Genomic DNA, 19,399 nt, shown 5'->3' on the forward strand with positions numbered 1-19,399 from the left:
TAATTTTGTGACATCAACCTTTACAAAGTACTAACTAATATGACATCAATCTTGACAAAGTACTAACTTTTATGTACTCACTATAGGATTACATGAGTCGTATGCCAAAACTACTACCTCATCACCTATTAAATCCAATACATACTCCAGTAAGGTCACGATTCTTATTAAACAAGCTATCTATTACGTCTAGGTGTGTAATTTTGTGACATCAACCTTTACAAAGTACTAACTACGAGTATATGACATCAATCTTGACAAAGTACTAACTTTTATGTACTCACTAGGATTACATGAGTCGTGTGAAACGGCACTTCTTGAGAAGGACGCCGGATATTAATTTCTGCTCTTTTATGTTTCGCCGAGTGCTGCTTTATTACAAGCTGTTATTTAACGTACAAAGTTTGCTAGTCATTTCAAATTTAGGTCAAATCTTGTAAATCGATGTACCAGTTTAACGTGGACAAAAGATAAACATGTCGTTTTCAATTTCGAAGTAAAAATTTAAAACTTCCTTAAAAATTTACCTGCCCAAAATAAAAGTTTATTTTAACTGACCGACCGCCTGATTTCACTCGCGTAGTTTCCGTTCCTGTGTGAAAATGGAGATAAAATATATCCTAAGACATTTACAAATAATGTGGCTTTGTATGGGTACAAGAATTTTCAAAATCTGTATCATAGATCCAGAGATTACCTCCTACAATCTCACTTTGCCCCCGTGACGATGCCAAACACATCACGTTTTGTTGTCCGCGCTTCAAAATTGAAAGAGACATCTTACTCCCAAGAAAAGAGCTAGGAAAAGAAATCCCCGTGGAAAACTTAATTAATATAATGTTCGAATCAAGAGAAAAACTAGGAAAGTGAGAAAAGACTGCGACGTTGGTGGTAGGCCGAATGGCAGGTACACCAGCGTTCTGAAGGTAAGCGTAAGTAGTAAAGGGGTTTTTAGCTGGTAGGAGTCCAGCACTACCCAAACAGGTGTCCATGAGGATCCCCCCCCCCACAGAAAGAAATAAGGTACCTACTACATTTTAATAACGTAAGTTTGAGGACAACATTTCAACAATATTATCGAATTCTATTACAAATGTTGCCCTGAAAACGTATTTCACGTTTAATTTACTACAACGAAGTTTGGGTCTTGGGCAGTACTTTAATATTAAAGTGTCTTATCTCATAATGGGAACCGCCAAAGCGCGTGCATTTCATCTCTCTTGGACCCTTTATACTCGTCCTTTAGTACGGCCTCGCCCCAAATTGATGAGCGAAGACCCTTGAGAGTAGTTTGTTGAGAGCCTTAATGTTAGACACCATAGTCCCTCTGGCTGATTATAAAAGCCTATTGCAGAATAGGCCAATCTTTGTAAAAGATCTGTTTGTGGCATAGATGTCATTGGCTATTTACGTAAAACTAATCCGTCCGCGAAGAAATCATTATTAAGCTTTCAACCTCTTTTAAAGCCCCATCTTTACTAATTTAATTTCAACATAGTGTAAAATTAATGAATATATATAGGTAATTAATATAACTTGAAATATTACAATCACTCATAAAAAAATTCAACCCCAGAGAGATGAAGTTACCAAAATCCTTACTCGTGATTACTCGTGATTACCTACTTTCCTTGGATTAGGAAGGAAGAAAAGTCCAAGCTGGATAAGCAAGCAAGAAAAGTCAGATTTTCACGACCAGCAGGCTAACTCACTATTTATGACGTAGGCTAGTTGACATATACAAAATTGAGATTCTATGTAACAAATGTCATCCCGTGACATCTCCCAGAGTCCCAGAGGAGACGCCCTTAGACAGTTGTACCGCTCATGATCTCTGCTTCTGCCTTCGGGTCCCATCAGGCGATGCTTCTGCACTCGTCTAAACCCCCCGGTGACGTCGCTGAGGTTCCATTAAGGAGCCTACAGCACAGCACAAAAAACTCAGTACAACACATCACATCAGTACCTACCTAGGTAGATGACATTTTCTCAATTTATTTTAATAGGTTGACAATAAAGACTAAAATGGTGAATAGGACAGCTGGGAAAGGAATAGAGTTTCTCGATATTCTAATAAAAATGCACATTTAAGCTAGAGATGTCGTCAGACAAACGAAATAAAGAATTAAGCATTAATCTAAAATACGAAGTTGGGCGTAAGCACATCAAAAGCGATCAATATGAAGAAAAGGGATATAAGGAATGTCCATTCAAATACCATTCCACTTCGGGCAAGAGCTAAGAATTTCCTATACGAATTCAATAATAATGGCACTTGCCAGGCATTATATTAGTATTGCCGGGCAGCAGTAAAACAAGTTCAAGAATTTTGATTGCTACGGGTCCAACGAGGAAGTTGTCCTGTTCCGTTTAATTTTATTAATGGACAGGACTTCATTCAACGGCGTGCACTGGTTTGTAAGTCAGGGTAGGCAATGACATGCGTTTTCTACATTTATTTCTAACTAGCTGACGCCGCGCGGTTTTACCCGCGTGGTTCCCGCTGCCGTAGAAAAACGGGGATAATATATAGCCTATAGCCTCCCTCGATAAAGGGGCAATCTAACACTGAAAGTATTTTTGAAATAGGACCAGTAGTTCCTGAGATTAGCGCGTTCAATCAATCAAACAAACAAATTCTTCAGCTTTATATATTAGTATAGAGTATAGATATAGATTTGTTTATTGGTAAACAGTAAACATTGAGTAACGCAGAAGCATAGTTTAAAAAGTTTGCATGTGTTTTATCTTTAAAACAAAAAACATAATTCGATGATTAATCAATTTCTACGAGTACCTACCAACCTAATCACAAATAACGGAAGCGATATGAGAGACCGCATATCGGTGGCGATGACACTGGGCCATAAATTAACCGAGTAATTAGCAAATATTATCTGTGGAAAATCAAATTACCGCCTATAATTATTGTTAGATAAAGCCTCGTTCATTATTGCGGAAAATAGATCGCGAATCGCGATGCACTCAGTTGAAATCGATTAGCGCAGTTTTCGACACATTACTAATATTGGATTAGAATTAAGCGTACAAAAGAAATATATTAATATATATTTATTTAGAGAATAAAACCTCTAAGGTAAGCATTCCAACCAGACGGAGCGACGAACTCCGATAATAATTTGTAAAGTCCAGATAAGAGACCTGCCGGTCTATTCTCTGACTCTGCCGTATGTTAGCCACCTAAAATAATTAACATCAAACAAATATAGAAGTTCCCGTCGTCATCAACCCATATTCGGCTCCTTGCTGAGCTCGAGTCTCCTCTCAGAATGAGAGGGGTTAGGCCAATAGTCCACCACGCTGGCCCAATGCGGATTGGCAGACTTCACACACGCAGAGAATTAAGATAATTCTCTGGTATGCGGGTTTCCTCACGATGTTTTCCTTCACCGATTGAGACACGTGATATTTAATTTCTTAAAATGCACACAACTGAAAAGTTGGAGGTGCATGTCCCGGACCGGATTCGAACCCACACCCTCCGGAATCGGTGGCAGAGATCATATCCACTGGGCTATCATGGCTGTATGGCACGGAGGTATATTAAAAGTAATTGTTATTTTATTTCTGTCAATGAAAATTAAATATTTCTTGCTCAGATATTATTCAATTGTTGCTTTATAATATCAATCAGATCACTTCATTCAATTGCGCATTAGGATGTAAGCCACAAATAAAGCTTGTTTAAGTTTCTCTAAAGAAATTTTTCAAGACAATATTGCAATATCTCTGCTAGAGTGTACGGAATCAAATCCAAAGAAGTCTTACAGGCTTGTTTGACTATTATAATATTCTCTCCTACCACAGGTTTCCCTTAAATTGAGTGCAAAGAAACACACGATCTATTCTTTTCTGTCTGGGTTAAAGAGATCTTTTAAAAAAAATCAAAAAAATTTGTAATTCTTATAAATCTATTACATTTAATATCTTTACTATGAGACTCGTAAAATTTCGCATGCACCATAAACTGTCGCCACGCATTTGTCGTGATTAAAATTACAGTTAACTTAAATTGAGCTCTCTTTTTATGAGACATAAGAACGATATTCGAAAGAGTGCGAGTGAGCGAATCGGTCATCGTTCGCGGTAATGAGAATGAAAGTTATGAAGCGTGAATTGCTCCATAATGTTCGATTTGCAAGTGAAATGGCTCTAAACGTCAGTTCCGGCTTACTACGTATTATTAATAAGTCATTAGGCCGGATGGGAATACTTGAAGGTTTTATTTAATTTTTTGTAGCTAGCGCCTGGAGTAAAAATTAAAATTACATTGTTTTGAATGCTTTTATTTTAATTGCTTGGTTAGTGTAAGTCAAATTTGTGTATTGCATTGTGTACGAGACGAATTTGTGAATTCAGACTTTTGAGAGATTTTTTTCATTTTTTTTTTATTAACAAGTTAGCCCTCGACTACAATCTCACCTGATGGTAAGTGATGATGCAGTCTAAGATGGAAGCGGGCTAACTTGTGAGGAGGATGAAAATCCACACCCCTTTTGGGTTTCTACACGAGATCGTACCGAAACGCTAAATCGCTTAGCGGTACGTCTTTGTCGGTAAGGTAGCTAGCCACGGCCGAAGCCTCCCACCAGCCAGACCTGGACCAATTGAGAAAATCTTAATCAGCCCAGCCGGGTATCGAACTCAGGACCTCCGTTTTGTAAATCCACCGCGCATACCACTGCGCTACGGAGGCCGTCAAAGCTCCAGAAAATAATGTATTTTCAGTTGATAATGTAAACGAAATGACAGATTGCACAATGTTTCGATTTCACGGCAATATGAAGTAAGGGTGAAATATTATAAACCAAAATGTTATAACATCATACATAATTATATTTTAAAGTAAAAAAATATATTTTACTGCTTCGTAGTAAAACACACGCATACCCCCATAGGCACGAGAAATTATACATTAAGGGGCACGTCAAAAAATTGCAGGTTCATGCGACGTCAAAATAAATTGATATTTTTGAGTGGATCCGTGTGCGACTTTAGAATTCAGAGGGTGTTCTATCGAGGGCGACGCCGAGTTGCGAATCAATAAAACCTATGTCACCTCGTCTCGGAGTCGTCACGCTGGATACGTGACATGTATACGACATGAGGAAAATGTTACAATCCGGATACAGCGTAAAATGGTGGCTGCAGATAATCGCACACTGCTGCAAGAACCGCAAAGGTGCTTAAGTAGTCACGTTGGGTGCGTGACATGTACACGACATGAGGAAAATGATACAATCCGGTTACAGCGTAAATTGGTGGCTGCAGATAATTGTTGGAAGAACCGCAAAGTTTCTTGAGTAGTCGCGCTAGGTGCGTGACTGTATATGCCATGAGGAAAATGTTACAATCCGGATACAACGTAAAATAGTTGATGCAGCAAATCCTCCATTGCTAAGTTATTCTTACAACCTCACCACTCGTTAATTCTTTCAACTTGGGCTCCTAAAAACTCCTCTAAAGACTCCTCGCTGGAGCTGGATGCGTAATAATTGATGTACGAGAAAAGGGTAATTAATTGTTATAACTCTGATACCCCGAAAATATTGACAAACTCACTTGTATACTTCTTGTAAAACAGCCAAATATCATTTGCACAAAATAAAGATTAAATTATAAATAATTTACAGAGATGAACAAATACCCCGCCCCATATCCAAAATTATGGTATTATTTACCAATCAAACATCATGGAGCATTACAACATGATCTCTTGTTACTGTCCATGCAATTGTATCTAGTTGTTGGCAACATAATATTAATATAATGTATATTGTTAAATAGGGTGCTAACACCTCTGCGTTTGGTACTACAGTATGCAATCAACTTTACGGAATATAATTTTGTTTGTTTCCAAGCCATTTGTCCTGTATTCCGTACGCGAATTGTAACATCCGTAACATCCCGGAAACGAGATGATAATTGAGGAAAAACATATTACACTTTACGGACCAAGGGTGATGAATGTCAACACTACCCAGGAAGAAAATCGGTATGATAAAACGAGCGGTATATGACCCGCATCATATGTAGCTCTATTCTTTAACGATGTTTTTATTATACTCGACAGTATATGTCTCGATATAGTCTATATCTTTTGTCGTATATAAAAATAAGAGCCGTGATAGCCTAGTGGAGTTAGCCCTTGACTACAATCTCACCCGATGGTAAGTAATGATGCAATCTAAGACAGAAGCGGGCTACCTTGTTAGGAGTAGGATGGAATTTCCCTTTCGATTTCAACACCACATCGTACCGAAACGCTTGGCGGTACATCTTTGCTGGTAGGGTGGTAACTAGCCACGGCCGAGGCCTCCCACTTACTTGTACGATTATTTTACTCATACCTTTGACGTACGCCGATGTCTACCGCAGACCAGGAGGGTTATTCTGTAACGATGTTTTTATAACTCGCTAGTGCGAGTATCGAATTCACCTTTATCTCTCTCTGTCTACGATACAATAGAATGAGAAAGACAGAGTAGAATTCAAAACTCTTACTTGCGAGTTACACAAACTTCGTTAGAGAATAGCACTGCAGACCTGAGTCAATTTAAATATGATTTGTCTCAAGGTACTGGAATCTCGACCCCGCACTAGAAAACGTAGAGTTAGACCCTCCACCAGGTGGACTGACATCAGTCGAGTCGCAGGAATTCGCCGGATGCAGGCAAGTCTCTACAAAAGGCCGATGACCTGCAGCGGACTTGACGACATCAAGCGAGTCGCAGGAATTCGTTGGATGCAGGCGGCACAGAATCGTGATGTTTTGAAGTACCTACCTACAAAAGGCCTATGGCTTGAAGCGGACGTCCATCGGCTGATATGATGACGATGATGAAAGTTTTCCCTAAGACAATAATACTGTCATATGTACAGGATACGGTTTTTGTCGTAGTACGACTAAACAACCTAATACCTGGCAATATTACTATCATATCTGACTATGTGTAGGCACCCTAAAGACAAAGCAATAAGGAACACTTATCTGCCCATCCTTGGTTACACCACTAGACATAACATGCAAAGGTCGAGAGCACTAATATCAGTTGATCCTGTATATTGGTTGCGCGTGCTCATAAAACTCCATTTTAGCTGGGCCACTAATTATTTCCAATTGGCCTCTATGAAGGACCCGACTCGCTAATGTAACACAACACGACTTCATTAGGTCAACATACTTATATTAACCACTAGCTGACGCCGCGCGGTTTCACCCGCGTGGTTCCCGTTCCCGTAGGAATATGGGGATAATATATAGCCTTCCTAAATGGGCTAACTAACACTGAAAGAATTTTTCAAATCGGAGCAGTAGTTCCTGAGATTAGCGTGTTCAATCAAACAAACAAACTCTTCAGCTTTATAATATTAGTATAGATACAAAGTCACGCGAAGCTAAACAATAGAAACACATAAAATCCTAGGAAATCCCATTTTATATAGTAATTAATGGACGTAAGCGGCTTCGTCCGCCCTTAAACCTCCCGAATCCGGCCCTGGCGCATTTTTTTTTTGTTTTTATCAGATGTTTACAAGTATGAACGACATACCCGCAAAATTACAACTTTGTAAGTCATGTCAGCCACTGCCAATCAAGTAATCTCACATGCCTGCAGCGCTAACGGCTTGACGTCCGATAAAGCTGATCACATCATGCCGATAGCAACCAACACACGATTAGTTTTATCGGCTATCAAGCCGTTAGCGCTGCCAGCATGTGAGATTATTTGATCGGCAGTGGATGCTATAACTCTTTAACTTGCAATTGCTAGGTACTTAACTGTTATCTTATTTTTAGGACATGCCGAAACTACAAGGGCTCCCTTTTGACTACGGAACCCTAAAAATCAGTTCGATACTAGCCCTGAGGACGCAATAAAGGGGGAGAACTTGTTTACCCGCAGTAAACTGAAGTCCGCGGGCGACCGCAATCCGCGCCGTAATTAAAAACTGGACGTAAACAGGATACAATCACGAACGTACATCGAACTCTATCGTTACGATATCATGATGGACTCATATCTATTTGCTACAGTGGCGTGCACACGCTTCTCAACCAGGGTATGCATCATACGTTGATGACCTACACTTGATCGCCAAGTATGGGTCTCATAAGAAGTCTCAGAGTCACACAGCGGGCGATGGAACGACCTATGCTCGGAGTATCTCTGCGTAATCGAATTCGAAATGAGGAGAGAAAAAACCAAAGTCTTCGACATAGCTCAACGAGTCGCGAAGCTGAGGTGGCAATGGGCGGGGCAGGAACATAGTTCGAAGTGCCTATGGACGTTGGAGTGCCCAGATGCCGACCCCTGGATTCAAGTCGTGGTTTGGATTAAGCTTTTTTCTTGTGAGAAATTGTTGATGTCACTCTAATTCCCAAATTGGTAAGGTATATTAAGCAACATTTTATTTAGATTTGTTTTTGAAAATTCAAAAATCATTTATTTCAAGTAGGCTCAGTTTACAAGCACTTTTGACACGTCAGTTGACTATTTGTAAAGATTCTACCACCGGTTCGGAAGGCAGGTTCTGCTGAGTTATCTTTGTTATCTTAAATAAATGTTCGTAATACTGTACTCGTATTTATAAACTATCGGATACCTGACTTTGTCACAGGACAAAAGAAGGATTTCTATACTAACTTTAATATTACGAGTAGATAGAAGGACATTAGTATCAAAGATCCACTTCATTTCTTCCAGTTCAATTGTATACCTGAAACAAAGCAAAAAAAATATTAGAAGTTGTACCGTTACTCAACACGACATGCATATTTCCCTATTCAAAGACCTTTACAAAATATGATATGTGAGTTTTATAATATAACATAAAAAATCATTGTATGAACAAAGTTTTATATTAGAAAAGGGTATCCAAAGCTGCTCTAGCTAGTAGGATCTTACCAAATTTAGCTAGACAGGAAGAACAACACGAGCGGAGAGGGGGAGTTTTAGTTAGCTATCAAAGATCTCCTTAACCCTACACCATCGTAGTGTTGTAGAGGTTAATCTCTGGATCAATCTGTCAAATACCAAAGCCACGTTATTTGACAGTGTCATAGGCTTTTTATCCCCGTATTCTCAGGGGGACGGTGTGAACTACGCGGGTGTAACCGTCGGGCGTCGGCACGTAGGAGCGATCGCAGACTAGCGTTTTATACGTGCGTATGAGCGCGGTTTTGGAAGCGCATAGGTGCGAGTAGGTGCGCCTTTTGGCACACGCTCAACTCATACGAGCGTTGACGCGCTTAGTTCTAAGCTCGTATAAGCGCGAGCCGCGAGAGACACTTCCCCGCGCGAATAAGTAACGCAAATAGTAATGTTTCTTCGTCAGAATCCATGTTAATACTGACACGACACCACCGGTTCGTGCGAACACGTCGAAATAAGACCTTTTACGCGCGTCGGCTGAAACGACCGTATACGCGCAAAAAAATACGCTAGTCTGAAATCACTCTAACTTGTAAATGATAAGGGCATTGTTTTAAGAGTATTGGTAACTCAATTTTCAAGATCATAATCCATTGTAAAGCATGTAGAACATCAAACGCTAACACAGATGCAATAAACAATGTACCTAACTCGTATAAACCGCATCGCTGACCCACTGGCTTTGATATCTTAACACTATCCATTATGAAAACTCGATTCTAATAATAACAAGACCACTAACACGGGAACGCTTTTAGATTCCTAACAACCGTTAACTAAACAACTCCCCTTATAGTTTAATGTTTCCGTAATATTGTACGGCGATACTCCTGTAGTTAAATTCAAAATAGATTAAAATACCTTGCTTAGTTCTTGCTTGCTTAGTTAGTACTCTTAAGGCTTGTTCGGACTAATTTAGCAGTTCAGTCGAGTAGCGAAAAATTTAGCAGCTAAACATGTCTGAATACCAAAAATTTTGTCGTGTAGGTTAGTGAATTAATTTAGTCGAGTCAATCAATTTTACTCTATTTAGTCTAATTAGTCGAGTTAATTTATTGTTCCCAATCATATCCGCTGGGCTATCACGGCTCTTTCCTCATCTGCATTGCATAATTGCGTTCTGGAGACATAGGATACTTTTTAATCCAGAAATAAAGGAGCTCCTTTGGGATCTTAAAAATGATTAATATTTATGCAGACACCATTGATTGGAAATTCAGTCCCTTTATTTAAGATTATGCCTTTGAAGCGTAAAAAAAATTGTTTATTTTACGTTATTGACTATTTTTCGTTTACCTAAGTATAAGCGCTGAAAGCTAAAAAAAATAGTAACAGTAGGTAATTTATTTTGTGAAAAAACTTGTGGAAAGCATTAAAAACGTTTTCATTTCAGATTATTAAAGTGTAAAAAAAGAACTCTCCTTTAGTACAGTATTTCCGTGATCTCGTTTCGCCGATGTTTCGTTTAAGTCCGACATCAAAGAAAATTGAAGATTATCTCCGCTACGTATCCAATATTTATGAAAGTTGTACGACTAGAAGAAAAATACTTAGCCGTTTCTTTTGCGTCAGTACAATAAAATTTATAGTTGGTCTATTGGTTTGTTGGGATACTTCGGGCTATTTATATCTGGAGATAGTTAAATAAGATCTTGTTTCAATGGAAAAATTATATGGTAATATTATAAAAAGATAAAGTTTGCGGGGTTGTAGGGTAATCTTATGATTTACAGAACCCATTAGGCTTATTAGGAATTATTTTACCAAGCCAAGGTATTTTTTGGTCAGAATTTTTGAAGTAAGAAGTGTCAGGTCAGGATTGCAACAAGGTCGAAGTTTTAGGCGTCTATTAGTTTCGTTGCTCCGTATTCCCTAAACGTAGGGGAATGTATGCATACATGGAATGTGTTTCCAACTTTCGTTTCCCTACAACCTACTTACAACTTTGAACATACGGCAATGAAAGTCACTGAACATTTTTTAAAATGCCGTGAAGCCTCACTCTCTGTTGCAGTAAGGACGAGACAAAGATCTGTATCTATTATTTCTCTTTAATCGTCATTATCATTATCAGCCGATGGACATCCACTGTTGGGCATAGGCCTTCCAAACTACTACTAATACTAATATTTAAACAGACTATGGACTTCCAAACAGAACGGTCTCGAGCCGCCAGCATCCAGCGGCTCCCTGCAACCCGCTTGATGTCTTCGGTCCATCTAGTGGGGGGTCGAATTTCTCTTCAATGTGACTTCACAATGTATATCTATATTAATATTATAAAGCTGAAGAGTTTGTTTGTTTGTTTGATTGAACGCGCTAATCTCAGGAACTACTGGTCCGATTTGAAAAATTATTTCAGTGTTAGATAGCCCATTTATCGAGGAAGGCTATAGGCTATATATTATCCCCGTATTTCTACGGGAAGGGGAACCACGCGAGTGAAACCGCGCGGCGTCAGCTAGTATTAGTATATTTTGCAAAGTATTATAATCATTATTTTAGGTATTTGTGTAACATTGTTTATCTATTAGGATCTAATATACCTCTACATCTTCAAAACAAGAGTGCACATACCATCTAGCCAATGATGAAATCTATGGTGGTCTACACCATAATGGTGTAGACCACCATAGACTTCATCATCACTTTTTACTAGAACGGATTGCAGTCAAGCAACCATGATTTTTTGAAGAAAAAACAACGAAAAGAACTCGCTTGACATTTAGCATATGCATGTAGTATACACATAATCATGAATTTAATTACTTGGCGTTGACAATCGGTAATTTGATTATAACTTTAACAAGCATAAAATCAATCAGTAGCTCTGATTGCGTTTGTTTACATTTCCCGTAATAGTGTTGAAACATTCAAGAAGCTCCGACAATACGATATCGCGTAGCGTCATTTCCTCTCGCTAACAACTACTGCGGACGATATTATTGTGTTGTTCTGAGAAATTTATATCTCTGGTTGTTTAGGGTTCTTGAGCGATTTCCATTTTCGTATTAGAAAGCAAAAGAGCACCAGCTGGTATGTGTTTTATTCTTGTTAACAAGCAAATGCCAAATAAGTATTGTTCTTGTTTACGAGTACTATAAATATCTACTTTAGTGTGATATCAATTATCATATCATTGATCAGGTCACTGCAATTTTACTTTATTTATCATTGCAGTCAGTGATAGTGCGTAATATTGTCTTTACAAATGAACATTGTAAAGTAAACATATTTCTGAATATTGCCCTGGTTTTGGAGTGAAAAGTACGTAGGTGAAGGGATTTTTTCGTAGCAAAATAAAAAATATTTCATTGCTCATTCGGTTTCTCTCTTTTATCATAAGTTGATATAGGATAAAAATCTACAAGATTCAAAATTCATTTATTTCAATTAAGCTTAGGTTACGAACACATTTGAAACGTCAAGTTATATCATGATTTTATGGTGCATAAGTAAAGTCGAAAAGGTCAAGAGAATAGTAGTCCGAGATCTTATTATAATTATTATTCTTCTAATATTATAGCTATTGAAGACAGATGTATGTTTATTGTTAATCTTTCATGTACTACTGGATGTATTTGATAAAATTTGGAGAATAATAAGTAGGTGACCTGTAGTTGTGTGCATTTTAAGAAATTAGATATCACGTGTCTCAAACGATGAAGAAAAACATCGTGAGGAAACCTGCCCATCAGAGAATTTTCTTAATTCTCTGCGTGTGTGAAGTCAAGCCAATCCGCATTGGGCTAGCGTGGTTGACTATTGGTCTAATCCCTCTCAATCTCAGATGAGACTCGAGCTCAGCAGTGAGCCGAATATAGGTTGATAACGAATCTGGAAAAGCACATAAGCCCCTTTATATCCCGAAAAGTAACAAAATTCCAATGGGATTATAACAAATCCTAAATTTACGCGAGCGCATCATCTAGTCAACATACACTAGCGGAATCTTCTAAATAAGGGTAAGTGAAAGCTCTATAAACTCTAATACCCACAGTGACATTGTACTAAGAGCGGCCATATTGAAACCATGGTAGCTGGTAAGAGCGAAAGTTATGAAGATTGCTTTCAGACATTCATGGTGTTGCGATCCGTTTGACGATTAGTAAACCAACTGGTTGGGTTTCTTTAAATTTCAATTGTGATGTTGGTTGTGGACTTACGATTGTTTATAATTTTGTTTTATGGGAAACATTATAACTATGAATGATATTTTGTTAGATTTTTGTTAGCTCTTCTTAGCGAATTCTGCCTTTCAAACCGGTGGTAAAGAAAGAAAGAAAATATGTTAAATTATTAATTTTTAGTGTCACAAACAGTACATCCTATCTTGGATATTATATGACTGTCTGTGACATGAAACAGAAAAGGTTTACAGCAATAGCCGTTCATTGCAAAAAAGCAATGCCCAGCGCTGATTTAAAGTTTAGCGAATGGGCTACTGTAGGCATTTACAAAAGTAGAGACAGATTGTACGAGTTGTACGAGGAGAAACAGTATAATCAAACGCGAACATATTTAGAACATGTAAAAAACTATTCAAAAATTTTCAAACGTGTTTGTATTCTTGCAAAATCATTACACATCAAAGATAGAATAATAAAATCTGAAAACAAGGTACAAACAACCTGGAACTTAATTAATAAAGAATCAGGCAAAATTAGACCACGTGATATGAGTTTTGAATTAATTGTCAATGATAAAAAGATAAACACCGATAACGAGGATGTTAATGCCTTTGAAGACTTTTTCCAGAATGTTCCTATCTTGTTAACAGATTCACTGGACTCTTCTGCTACGGAAGCCCAGAGGATATTAAGAGGCCATGTTAAAGAGTGCAACGTTCTTTTTGAATTTCATCATATAACTGTATCAGACATTAAAAAAACTTTTAAACTGTTAAAATTAAAAAGAACTGGAGACATGTGGGGCATGTCAGTGAAAGTAATATCTAACATCATTGATGTCATTGCTCCCCACTTAGCTATTATTTTTAATGAATGCGTAGATTTGGGTATCTTTCCGAACCTAATGAAACATGGCAAACTGTTACCACTTTTTAAATCAGGTGACAAAACTGATGTTAATAATTATAGACCAATTACAATACTGCCAACACTTAGTAAGGTTTTTGAAAAAATCATTTTAAATCAACTTTTAAGTCATTTTAATTTAAATAATTTATTTCACCCTGAACAGTATGGTTTTACTAAAGGTCGCAGTACAACTGATGCAGGTGCTAAACTTTTAAAACATATATATGATGCATGGGAAAATGCTAAGAATGCTATTGGTGTATTTTGTGATTTGTCCAAAGCATTCGATTGTGTTGACCATAACATTCTTTTACTTAAGTTAAGCCACTATGGCATAAAAAGTGTTGCACTTGATCTCATCGCCTCTTATCTTAGTGATAGAACTCAAAAGGTATGCATAAATGATTCAAAGTCTCGCGGTTTTTCTAACACAATGGGCGTCCCACAGGGTTCAATTCTGGGTCCTTTTCTATTCCTAGTGTACATAAACGATTTACCACATCATGTTAGCGGCATCTGTGAGATAGTACTGTTTGCTGACGACACATCCCTAATTTTTAAGAGTGACAGAAGTAAAGATAATTCCGACGATGTAAACCGTGCCATATCGCATGTGTCGCATTGGTTCACTGTTAACAACTTACTTTTAAATGCAAAGAAAACTAAATGTATTGAGTTTTCATTACCAAATGTTATAAAATTAGATAAGTCTATAATGATCAGTGGTGAAACACTAGAAATAGAGAATTCCACAGTTTTCCTGGGAGTGACCTTGGATTCTAAACTTCAGTGGGGTGCTTATATAGAAAAACTGTCAGGTAAACTCAGCTCAGCTGCTTTTGCAGTGAGAAAAATAAGACAGTTTACTGATGTTGATACAGCTAGACTTGTTTATTTTGCGTACTTTCACAGCGTAATGTCTTACGGTATTTTGTTGTGGGGCAAGGCTGCTGATATACATTCTATATTTGTACTTCAAAAAAGAGCAATTCGAGCAATATATCAACTAAAATCACGCGAGTCCCTTCGTCAAAAGTTTAAAGAAATAGGCATTTTAACAGTAGCCTGTCGGTATATATATAACAGTATAGTTTATGTAAGACAAAATATTAATTTGTACAAACGAAAAGGAGATCTAAACCCACGTCTTACTAGACACGGGCATAAGTTAGTTATTTCTGCATATCGTCTCCAAAGAGTTAAAAAATCTTTTGTGGGTTTGGGTGTACTCTTCTATAACAAGATCCCCAAGACTGTGATGGACTTGCCAATGCACAACTTTAAGAAATGTGTTAAAAAACATTTACTTAGTCGAGGTTACTACACTATTGATGAGTTCCTTAACGACAAAGGTGCTTGGAGGCCATTGGATCAGCTTCCACCTTCACACAGGAAATAAAACTAAGAAATTGTAATTTAATTGTTATCAAATGTAAATTGTAATACTGTATGACTTTTTCAAAAGAGCAACTGTTGAGTTTCTTGCCGGTATCTTCTCAGCAGAACCTGCCTTCCGAACCGGTGGTAGAATCTTTACAAATAGTCAACTGACGTGTCAAAAGTGCTTGTAAACTGAGCCTACTTGAAATAAATGAATTTTGAATTTTGAATTTGAATTTCAGCTGAGACCCGGGTGACGTCACAGCCATTTATAATTACAAAACAAAATACTAAATACTTACAAATTAAAAGATAATAACATATAAATAAATGTTAGTCATCAATCACTACAAACAAACAAAACTGCCGTTTCCAAAGAGCTTGTAAACAAAGCTTACTTGAAATAAACAAATTTGAAATTTATTAAAAAAAAAACAAATAATAAAACTAAAGAAATGACAACAAACGGAACTAAAAGGTACCTTAAATTTAAATAGTATTGAAAACAAAATAACGTATACTTGAAACTAAGTCTACTTGAAATAAACGAATTTTAAATTTATTAAAAAAAAAAAAAGAAATGACAACAAACGGAACTAAAAGGTACCTTAAATTTAAATAGCATTGAAAACAAAATAACGTATAATTATAGCGCCTAATAGTAAATAACACCTAATTTGTGGTTAACGGTGTTGAATACGAGGAACTAAAATACTTAATATTCTTGTGTAATACTAGTCGTAATTTCATTTGTTAACCCCAAAACAAAAAAAAACCCTACAGGTAATTATTTTAAGTTATATCAGGCAAAAAGATAGAGCCGAGTCGCTCGACAAGTCCGCGGATCAATCCGCAAACAAAGCGAACCTGAATAGAGTGACACTGTGACCTATTTAAGAATTAGGTCGCCCGTGTACCTATCTGTATTCAGAAAACCATCCCTACTGTGGTCCAATAAAAAACTTATAGTGAACTTTTATTTTATGCTACGCTATACCATTGCCTTGCAATAAATACCTCGGGAGTGTTTTATTTTTCTTTTCTTTTTTGTTGGAACATCTGACTAAATCTATATATTCACGGTTATGTAGCCGCACGGGTTCTTGAGTTGGAGTACCTACTTCATTTATAGGAGAGTCATTATCAACCCATATTCGGCTCACTGCTGAGCTTGAGTCTCCTCTCAGTATGAGAGTCCACCACGCTGGCCCAATGCGGATTGGCAGACTTCACAGACGCAGAGAATTAAAAAAAATATCTGGTATGCAGTATTCCTCAAGATGTTTTTCCTTTACCGTTTGAGACACGTAATGTTTAATTTCTTAAAATGCATACAACTGAAAAGTTGGAGGCGCATGCCCCGGCTCGGATTCGAGCCCACAATCTTCGGAATCGGACGCAGAGGTCATATGCACTACAAGGGCTATCACGGCTTTATAGGATAAGGAAATATTGTTTTTGAAAAAAAAAAACCTAAATTAAAAAAGAAATTGTTGATAAAAGAACATAACAAACATAATATTTAACATACTCGTAAAAGATGTGATTAGCGTAAAGTCATTGAAAGTTGTGAATAATGAAATTTTCTATTGTGTTACTACTACGTACTGCATCGCCTGTCTATAAATATCGGGGTCAAGGCTGCAAAGCTTGCTAGCTACAAAGCCTGCTAATGGATCAAGTAAGTGCTTTAATATTCTAACACAATTCTCTTGATACAGTAACCAATGAATTTACAGTAATCAAGTAATAATGGATAGGAAGTTATATCTGCTACGATTTCGCGCAAAATTATAATCTGCAGTACCTAATATAGCTAATATTAGTTTACAATTTAAAATAATAATAATAGCTTGGTTTCTTTATTATAGCTTACATTTTTATGTGGTCTGCATCACAGAATATTTTCATTTATTAATTATTTATTATCTGCTACGATTTCACGCTAACTATACTATATGAATTGTTTTTAATGATACTTATTTATATTAATGTAACTGGCATCAGAAAATTAGGTAGATTATAATTTTTAAAACATATTTTAAGTAAGTATTCACTAGGATTGCAGGCGTCTTAGTCAAATATGTATAATTCACTAGCCGACGTCCCATGGTTCCACACGCGTAGTTAAGATTTTTTTAAATCAATTCAGTAGATCCAGAGATTACCCTCTACAATACTACAAACTTTGCCTCTTTATAATATTAGTATAGACAATTATACTACATATAATATAAAAACCATATATTTAATTACACTACTATTTCATTTCATATCATAAGTGCTATTCATATTGGGAGCAGAAAGTAACATTTTATCAAAATAATTTCCCTTGTTCTGAATATCCAGTGTATGAATAAATACAAAGAGCAATATAATGAAAAATAGCACAATCGATATTTTAATCTTTACTACCAACACTTTGTTTGATTGCCCCAACAATAAAACAGGATTAATCTTTATTGTTTATATTAATAATGCTATAGATTGTATTTACTCCATGTAAAACGGAATGCAACTTATTTACGACATCAATATGTACTTACGTGCAGTTCAAGGTCTATCAGTTTTTTTTTTAATTATGCAATACTAAATTGAAATTGTATATTAAAACTCAATGATTTGTAACTATTTCTTATGATCAACACTATGAACGTCATCTTCTTGTCATTATTATCCCTTTCTAAGTGGGGACTTATACTTTCTTTTACTTTTATCAGTTTCATTTATCTACTCTTTTAGCAATCATATCATCTTTCACACCACATGGTTAATTATGCTAAATGCATCTTTCTTACTAAAGATATATTTAAAGAAAGAATTTTAACTAAAGAATTTTATTGTTTAAGTATATAAAATATTGAATTTCATTCAGCACAGGCTTACTGTATTTATTTAAACGAAAATACATAAAAAATTAAAATGAAAACTTTTTTGACATGGTTTTAAAGTTTTGAAAGTATCTGAATTAGTTCAGAATTATTCGTCAATCAATGGGTTTATTAAACTAAACAACGAATTAACGTTACACGTTACAATATATTACCTATACCAAATTTCATTTTAATTCCATTCAGTAGATCTAACTCGACAAATTGTGTTATGTAAACTTAAACTCGTTCTTGCAACTAGGTTTCTATTCAATATATCTATTTATTACACTATTACAACATCTCTTAATATCAGTGGATCTTTCTTATGCCAGTCTACTTTCACATTGCCAGAGAGTTCAGCTTTTAAAACGCATTTAATCACAAGCCAAGATGTTATCAAAGTTAGTATATATGTGACAAATCACATGTTACATTGTCTAAAATAACTGATGTGGATAAACGTTATGATTTATGCCGCTACAAATCACAACGCGTTATATTAGATGTTATCACAGCGGGCATTATATTACGAAGATTGTACGTAATTGTATCCTCGCTCAAACTAAATTATATCGTTTTACTACTAAACGATCTGTCACATTTATTAAACATATACAAAACGTAAACAGGACTTTTTTTTAAACATAGTCAGTTTTTATGATGCCTCGAATATGTATAATTAATGTTGTGTTTTGCATTACTTAATTCAATGAATTTAAATGGCAGGAAGTAAGATAGAAGATTTCGCATTTTTTTGCTAAATTATGTTGTTAGTTGTAGTCACGGAAATAATAATTGTAGGTTTAGCAGACGAAATATTTATATTTGTTTTAATTCAACACCATCTTTATGTAGGATACTACATAGATTAATAACATCACAGCCTTAATAACTTAATGGTAAATGGGTCAGACTCAAATCGGAGAGTTTATGAGTTCGCCCATTGATCATTGGACCCCACTTTTTTTTTTTAATAAGCAAGCGCTTACCTGCAATCATGCCTGATGGTAAGCGATGATGCAGCCTATGGTGGAACGCGCTTGCCTAGAAGATGCCTATTCACTCTTGATTTGAAAATACCCATATTGTAGGTGGTGGGGAAAACTGAAGCTAGGAGAGCATTCCACATCTTAGCAGTGCGTATAAGGAA

General features: G+C 36.4%; 1 protein-coding gene and 1 long non-coding RNA gene across 2 annotated transcripts in view; both read right to left on the reverse strand.

Moving 5' to 3' along the window:
- Positions 1–8,743, reverse strand: part of LOC128199371 (uncharacterized) — an 89,649-nt gene extending 80,906 nt beyond the window's left edge. The window contains exon 1 of the long non-coding RNA XR_008252012.1: positions 8,670–8,743. This is a non-coding gene — a long non-coding RNA (uncharacterized LOC128199371). The remainder of the gene's footprint in view (positions 1–8,669) is intronic.
- Positions 1–19,399, reverse strand: part of LOC112049154 (ubiquitin-like protein 3) — a 236,975-nt gene that overhangs the window by 143,566 nt on the left and 74,010 nt on the right. The gene's annotated exons all lie outside the window — the stretch shown is intronic.

The sequence above is a fragment of the Bicyclus anynana genome, chromosome 23 (genome assembly GCF_947172395.1).
Source record: "Bicyclus anynana chromosome 23, ilBicAnyn1.1, whole genome shotgun sequence".
In the NCBI taxonomy this organism is placed as follows: domain Eukaryota; kingdom Metazoa; phylum Arthropoda; class Insecta; order Lepidoptera; family Nymphalidae; genus Bicyclus; species Bicyclus anynana.